The following is an 8,652-nucleotide window of genomic DNA, read 5'->3' as shown; positions in this document are numbered from 1 at the left end:
CCTAAAGCTATCACTGGTCCCTGTTTCCTCTGACTTAATGTCATTGATAAGCGGTAAAAGGGAGAAATGTTGACAATATATGATTATAGATTAAATGATGCAATTTCAGGGTCAGTTCTACAGAAAGCACTTATAAAGACTCTGGCAAGTGAAGATGAATGGAAATGAACGAGGGCATTTTCAACAGAGCCTGGTGCCGGCCGGCTTCCAAGGCTCTGCTGCCATCTGCTGGCCGCGGCGAGGCACGAGCGTGCGCGGCCACACACGAGCTTCTGCTGTGGCTCATTAAGAGAAGAGTTCTCATTTCAGGTCGCAGCTTACCTTCGGCATCCACAGACCTGTCAATTAGCCCTCTCCCTGCATTCTGATTCATTTCCAGCAGCAGACGTGCCAAAGTCTGGCAGGAACTCAGGGAAATATATCCTGAACACAGGTGGTATGTTGAAGATACCTTGGTGCTTTATTTGAACTAACCACCTGACAAATTTAAACAATATAGGCATGAGACGGAGGGGAAACTGGGAGACAGAACTGGCAATAAATTTGAGGTAATTATCTAAAATTGTTGCTTTACGATTTGTTTTCTTTGTCCCCATGCTGTCAATAAATGCACACGTTGCATTTTGACACTAACGTGATTTAGTTAAAATCCAGGAATGCGTTCGGGAGCTGCTTTTCCAAGTGTGTGCACACAGCTTCTCTGAGGAACCAAGTCACTGCCTCCCCTCCTCTCCTTCCCATCTCAAGGGTGCTGGAAATAAATTTGATGCGGTAGGTCTAATTTTATTTTACTTTTTTAAAAAAATTGACTCAGTATTTGATTTCTCCCTAGAGACTCGCTGCTACCTCTAGGTCGAGATGAGATTTCTGTCGTGCATTAAGCTAATTTGGATGGTGAACGAATACAAGTCCAGGAAGTCGATTCTGAGACCCGATAGCCTGCAAGGAGAGTGCAGGATAAGCAGGAGAAATTAATTAGCGCTGCCTTAAGCAGTTTTACCGACGCAGGCAGGCGGGACTGTGGCGGAGCGCTGGAGATGCTGCGAGCCCTGAGCTGCCTTCACAGCCCTTGTTGGGGTGTGCTGCTGGATCACAGTGCATGAGAAATGGAAGCAGCCTCTCTGTAAAGAGCCTGCAAACCTCAGGACGCTCTGAAAGCCAGCGGAATTAATTACAGAGGGATGAGCCTGCAAGTCCCACTGCTTCCTGAGCTGCATTCACGGCTGTGTGAAGGGGAGAAAGGGAGAAAGGAATACATTTGAGGTCTTTTCATGGAAGGCACAGATATTTTAATGTTGTGATACCATCCAACAGGGCAAGCTGAGAGAACCACGCTAAAGGTTTCACAGATGCAACACCACTATTCCCTGCGTAAAACAGAAGGCAGACATAGGCCTCCCCTGGAAAATAATGTTTTAAGAGCTCATAAATAGCTAGAGGTCAAATCATCCTCATTTCTAGTTTTTGTATAGATATTTCCAATAATATATTTAGTGGGCTCACTTTCTTCTTTTGTGCATGTATCCTGGTTTATTGTTTATTTTTCCTGAATTATTGGCCAATGAATATTTATATTAGAACAGAAAAAAATACGTTCTAAAATTAATGTCATAAAAATAAGTTACATCAGTGAGATGTCCTCTGCATGAGAAAGGGATAAGATGGATTGCTAAATATCCCCCGGGGCTGAGCCAGCAAGACTAGGACTGCAAACCCCTCATCGTTAGCAGGGACACAAAATCACGGAGGAGACCCAGTTGGCCAGGGCAGACCAGCCAAGCAGTGCTGTGTCGAATGTATGATGGACATGGCGGATGCACTGAGCTCTCTTCCCAGCTGAGGAGTTTGAGAGAAACCTTTAGTAAAAAGGGCCAGGATTTAGTCACAATGCTACCCTCTCCTGACAGAATAATTAAGCAGCGAACACTGCTGCACATGTCTGGAATGGACACTGTGAGAAAGGTGTAGTTTTACCATGTTGTATGGCATTTGTTTTCTTGCAAACAGTCAAAGACGGGCTGGGACTGTTTCTACACCTGTCTGCACTCTGATATGCACTGTTTTAGCTGCAGAAGAGCACCAAAATGCCGTCTTCATATTCCAGAACATGCCAGGCTCAGTTTTCATCCTTTAAGGCCTCACCTTTTCTGCTTAATGTGTATACTAGGGCTAAAAAAGTCTAACCCCTATTTTCTCCCTTCTGAGGTCCTTCTGGGTCAAAATGGCTCCGGGCTGACAGGGTTGTGGGAAGGTACGGCCTGGCACTAGTCGGCCTCTCCACTCAGACCATGAGAGAGTGTGTGCGCTACGCTGTCCTTTCTGCTGATTTAGTCTCTCTGGCCCCAGTTTCCTCATCTCTATGGTACCGGAAATGGCAGCAGGGCTCCTCTCAAACATCAGTTATAAAGCTAAGATGAGCGTGGATCCAGAAAGCATTTAAGAACGGTGCAGTTGCTCAATGTTGTAGCTATTATTTCGTTTACCTTAAATTCGTTGAGCATCTGCCATAACCAGGTATAAGAAAATTCCACTTTTAATCGCAAGAACAACTCGGTCAGATTGATATTAATGTCTCCATTTGGGGAGCGAGGGATCTGTGTCTGAGAGAAGTTCAAATGTTGTGTTTAAGGTCACACAAGGAGAGTGATGGAGCCTGTATGTTCACTGTGGACTCAGAAGCCACTGGGCTTTGTCATGTTGCCCTCTGCCCCCACCGTCCCATAATAGAGAAAGTGACTGAGCCCTGGAAGTTACATCATTTAAATATCTTGAGAGTATAAGAGGTGGAAGCAATTTCTACCAGCTGGGTGGAGACAACATCGCTAATTCTTGAGAGATGTGGAGACTGTGTTCCAGGAAGAGGGAAGACCTTGAGTGAGTCCCTGGAGGTGAGAGAACAGGTAAGTCTGGGAAGAAGGTGATGTCCATGTCATTGGACCATTTCTGAGGGTACATGCAGGAGAATATGTGTGACTAAGAATTGTAACTGTAGTTTGAGGCCAAATTTGAAGAGATTTGAATGCCAGGTAGGATTAGGATCTTACTTCCTCAGCCACCAGTGTTGTTGGTGCAAGGTCCATACACACTTAGTGCTGTATTCCAACAGCAATGCATACAGTTTATTACAGAGAAGGGAGGTGACCAGTTATCAGAATATCACAACTGCAAGAAGCTGAGGTCTTGTGGTACTGGAGAAAGAGGACTGATCCACAGACCTTACTAATTCTCTCCCTTCCAGACTGTATTAGTTAGGGTTCTCTAGAGGGACAGAACTAATGGAATATATATACACACATATATACATATATACATATATGCATATATGTATATATGTATGCGTGCATATATAAATATACTATATGTATGTAATGTATATATGTACACACATATATAAATGTGTGTATACACATATATAAATATGTATTTCTACAGATATAAATATGTATATCTTTATACATATATATGTATGTATTTATACATATATGTATATGTGCATGTATGTATGTGTATGTATATACATATATACATATATGCATACATATACATTTAGATATACATATATGTGTGTATATATGTATTGCATATATGTGAGTATATATGTATTACATATATATGTATATAAAGGGGAATTTATTAAGTATTAACTCGCACCATCACAAAGTCCCACAATAGGCCGTCTGCAGGCTGAGAAGCAAGGAGAGCCAGTCTGAGTCCCAAAACTGAAGAACCTGGAGTCCGACGTTTGAGGGCAGGAAGCCTCCAGCTGGGGAGAAAGATGTAGGCGGGACGTGTAGTCCAGTCTTCTTTTAACATTTTTCTGCCTGCTTATATTCTAGCCCAGCTGGCAGCTGATTAGATGGTGCCCACGAAGATTAAGGGTGTGTCTGCCTTTCCCAGCCCACTGACTCAAATGTTAGTCTCCTTTGGCAGCACGCTGACAGACACCCACAGGATCAATACTTTGTATCCTTCACCCAGTCAAGTTGACATTCAGTATTAACCATCACACAGACCATCTGAATCTCCTGGAATCGCCCCGCCCCCATCTCCCGAGTGCCTGCATAGGGTCACTCCCCTGAGAGGGGTATGAGTAGGGGACAATAGCCCTAAGTTACTCCAACAGCGCAGCAGGGAACAACGACAAGAACCTGAGCTGTCAGCTACACATCTGGGGTCCACATCCCAGCCTTGCCAACTCCCAGCCACATAAAGTTAACAAGGCTACACAAGTTCTCTCAGCCTCCTTCCTTTGTGGGTAAAAGAAAAATAACAATATGTTTAACTTGCTGGGAGAATGTGGCCTCGCAATGAGAACAATACAAATGAAAGGCAGGTCTGGCTTCTCTAGTTTGCTTTTCTGTCTGTCCATGAGCCCCCGGACATGGGGCTCGTGCAGCAGCGATCTCTTCCCCCATCCTGCTTACTGCCAAAGCATCCGGCTCTGTTCCCTCCGGCCTTTATAAAAGCAGCTGTAGGAAATGCTGCAGGCGCCTCCGCAGAATGAGGGGGAAATGGCGTCTCCACGCACTCTAGAAATATGGCCTCAGAGCTCCAAAGAGCAAGCGGCTGGAGGACCGGGCATGGCCGTTCTAGGAGCCCAGCCTGTACCATCTTCTAATGCCATTCATTTTCTCAGACCATTTTTCACTTCCGTCTCTAGAATAAAGTGAGCTGTGATGTGTACTATTCTGCCTGTATTATTTAATCAGTTACTACATTAAATAACATTTAATACATTAAGTATTCAAGTAACAACCCTAAAAATCAACCACAGACAAATCAGAGAACACCACATGAATCTACAGCAGTTCAACTTTGAACAAAATTAATAATAAAGAAGACAGACTTTATAAAACCCAACATTTCCAAACTGTGAGCCTACTCTTTTTTCTATAGTATTTTAGTATTTATTTTTATCAGAATTATAAAATGTAGAATTGGAGATGTGTATCAAGGGGAAAATGACAATTTACAATATCTCAATTTCCAGCCATAACATAGTGACTAACTTAGGATTCTTCAATTTTCTCCTGTGAGTATGTTGTGTGTGCATGCATACATACATGTTTACTTTCACAGATTATTGTAGATGGATTGTGGTTTCTAATTTTTCACTTGATACTGAATAGCTAGCATCCCCCATAGTGTATGTGTATATATGTGTGTCTATATATATATATATATAAAAAATCATTACTCAATAATCAGACCTTCAGATTCTTCCTAATTTTCCCAGTTATAAATGGAGGCATAATTAATGCAATCTTACGTTAATATTTGTCCACATTTCTGAATGTTTTCCTAGGCTAGATTCCCAGCAGTAGAAATATTGGTATAAATATTAAGAATACCAAAATGATTTTGATACATATAACCAAATGGTTTCATGAATAAACATGAACTCTCTTGAGCAGTATATAAAAGTACTAACACAGTATACCTTTATCAACTTTCATTATATGTTTCAATCTTTGCTCATTTGATTTTGCAAAAAATGATGTCTGGGGAAAGATGGGCTATGAGTTTGAGCTCCCTGCTTTCCCAGATGGAGAAGAAGAATTGAGAGATGAGACTGTTACTCTAGAGTTTAGAAGAAAGTTCAGATGGAGATATTCATCTTAAAGTTATCAGGCAACAGGAGAGTTGATGCCAGTAGCTTCTGGATAGCACACCCAGATTATGTGCTCAATTGTGCTTTTAATTTCTTTAAAGCTGAGCAGAAAGTGACAGAACGTATAAGGAGCAGTAAAAATAATACAAAGGGCAATGACTGTAATGTCACTGATGATGTTATCAGTGATAACAACATGAGTGCCTTAGGCTTCTGGCCACCCATATGCATTTGCTCACCTAATAATGAACCAGGCATGTTAGGTGCTATTCATATGGCTATTGAATAAACAATGAACTGTGGCTAACAAGTGTTAGATGTGAAACTTGCTCTCATGTGTGTCTGAATCCAAAGTATGTGCTCTTACCCATCAAGATAGGCCAAGTCTATGAAACTGTCGTTGACTCGCAAAGATGTTGGGATGGAATGGAACATGGCTTTAGACTTGTTTCCTTCAACAGGTATATTTAATAGGTTTACTAACTTACAGCTGTCATAATTCCTTTTCCCCTTATAGAAGGTGATAATTATTGAAATATATATGAATTAAATATATATGAACAAAATGCAAAAACATATAATATAAAATATATATGAAAATCAATATACAATATGAAGGAATATGAATATGTATGAATATAGCTTATTTATAAACATATGTATAAATATTATCTAAGGTTTTATTCATAAATTTAGAAATATTTAAAATTAAACAATATTTCCAGATCTGTATGATTGTCAGCACAAATTACATATGTCAAAGGAGAATGTGTGGTATGGCCTTAGCTCCATACATAGAGGACACATCATTACTCACCTTGATCCTACTGCTGCACCCACAGTAATGAAGTACAAAGAAAGCAATTACATGCAGTGCTTAAGTAATTCCCACAAAAATCCATGCAAAGTGGTTTCCAGTCTGATATGTTATAGGATTTGGAAGTCATCACTCCCATCCTTACAACAAAAACAAAGCTGAACAAACTGAAAATCAACAACTCTTCTTAGATCCATGAGAGAATGGAGGTGAGAGAGCAAACTGCTTCCTGAAAAACTGGAGAGGCAGACAGGTGGACACAGAAAATACCATCAGAGTGAACAGGCAACCTACAGAATGGGAGAAAATTTTTGCAATCTACTCATCTGACAAAGGGCTAATATCCAGAACCTACAAAGAACTCAAACAAATTTACAAGAAAAAAACAAACAACCCCATCAAAAAGTGGGCAAAGGATATGAACAGACATTTCTCAAAAGAAGACATTCATACACCCAACAGACACATGAAAAAATGCTCATCATCACTGGCCATCAGAGAAATGCAAATCAAAACCACAATGAGATACCATCTCACACCAGTTAGAATGGCGATCATTAAAAAGTCAGGAAACAACAGGTGCTGGAGAGGATGTGGAGAAATAGGAACACTTTTACACTGTTGGTGGGATTGTAAACTAGTTCAACCATTATGGAAAACAGTATGGCGATTCCTCAAGGATCTAGAACTAGATGTACCATATGACCCAGCCATCCCATTACTGGGTATATACCCAAAGGATTATAAATCATGCTGCTATAAAGACACATGCACACGTATATTTATTGCGGCACTATTCACAATAGCAAAGACTTGGAATCAACCCAAATGTCCATCAGTGACAGACTGGATTAAGAAAATGTGGCACATCAGCCGGGCACGGTGGCTCAAGCCTGTAATCCCAGCACTTTGGGAGGCCAAGACAGGCGGATCACGAGTTCAGGAGATCGAGACCACCCTGGCTAACACGGTGAAACCCCGTCTCTACTAAAAAATACAAAAAACTAGCCGGGCGAGGTGGCGGGCACCTGTAGTCCCAGCTACGCGGGAGGCTGAGGCAGGAGAATGGCGTAAACGCGGGAGGCGGAGCTTGCAGTGAGCTGAGATCCGGCCACTGCACTCCAGCCTGGGCGACAGAGCGAGACTCCGTCTCAAAAAAAAAAAAAAAAAAAAAAAGAAAATGTGGCACATATACACCATGGAATACTATGCAGCCATAAAAAAGGATGAGTTTGTGTCCTTTGTAGGGACATGGATGCAGCTGGAAACCATCATTCTTAGCAAACTATCACAAGAACAGATAACCAAACACCGCATGTTCTCACTCATAGGTGGGAACTGAACAATGAGATCACTTGGACTCGGGAAGGGGAACATCACACACCGGGGCCTATCATGGGGAAGGGGGAGGGAGGAGGGATTGCATTGGGAGTTATACCTGATGTAAATGACGAGTTGATGGGTGCTGACGAGTTGATGGGTGCAGCACAGCAACATGACACAAGTATACATATGTAACAAACCTGCACGTTATGCACATGTACCCTAGAACTTAAAGTATAATAATAATAAAAAATAAATAAATAAAAAAAGAAAAAAGAAATAAATAAAACAATGAAAAAAAAAAAAAAAAGAAAATCACAGCTCACCTGCGCAGAAGCCCACAGCTGAAACCACTTCAAAGTTTAAAGTAGGGATGCCTTAAATGGTAATCAGTAAATTGCTGAAGGCTCCATGTGAAGTAGCTTGAAAGTTAAAAATCCCAGTTTTGGGGGTGAGTTGGGCATGCTTTCCTGAGTTTGACTTCCGGAAGCCTCCCAGGTTTTCTGGGAGCAGATCTGAGAAAAAGTCCCTGGTAGTTCCTGCTGGAGCAGAAGAAAAGGAACTATTTTGAAATAAGCCCAGAGCTCTCTGTTCTCCTTGGAGACTTGCCCTCAAGGACAATTAGTGTGCTATTGCCTAACCCACTGGGGTTTCTTCTAAAACCTAACCAGTCTGAGGGAAAGGAAACACCCAATCAGGCTCATTAAAAGACTGAAACAAGGTAATTATGAAAGGTGAGGGGTATGATAATTTGCTTACTTGTAGGCATCATATCACTGTGTGTATGTAGGCTAAAACGTCATGTTGTACACCTTACATATGTCACATTTTTAAAAGACTAGAACTTAATCTTAGGAGTATAGACGCTTCCCTTCTCCCAACAGCTTCCCTTCTCCCAACA

The 8,652-nt window shown here is 41.5% G+C and overlaps 1 long non-coding RNA gene across 1 annotated transcript; it reads left to right on the top strand.

Annotated features, from left to right (window-relative positions):
* Positions 1–290: 290 nt before the first annotated feature.
* On the top strand, positions 291–2,525 carry LOC114677445 (uncharacterized). The gene is made up of 2 exons (XR_003728726.2): positions 291–548; positions 833–2,525. It is a non-coding gene; the product is annotated as an uncharacterized LOC114677445 (long non-coding RNA).
* Positions 2,526–8,652: the final 6,127 nt, after the last annotated feature.

The sequence above is a fragment of the Macaca mulatta genome, chromosome 4, assembly GCF_049350105.2.
Source record: "Macaca mulatta isolate MMU2019108-1 chromosome 4, T2T-MMU8v2.0, whole genome shotgun sequence".
NCBI classification, from domain to species: Eukaryota; Metazoa; Chordata; class Mammalia; order Primates; family Cercopithecidae; genus Macaca; species Macaca mulatta.
Note: the sequence above shows the minus strand (reverse complement) of the source record. Positions and strands in the feature narration are given on the sequence as shown.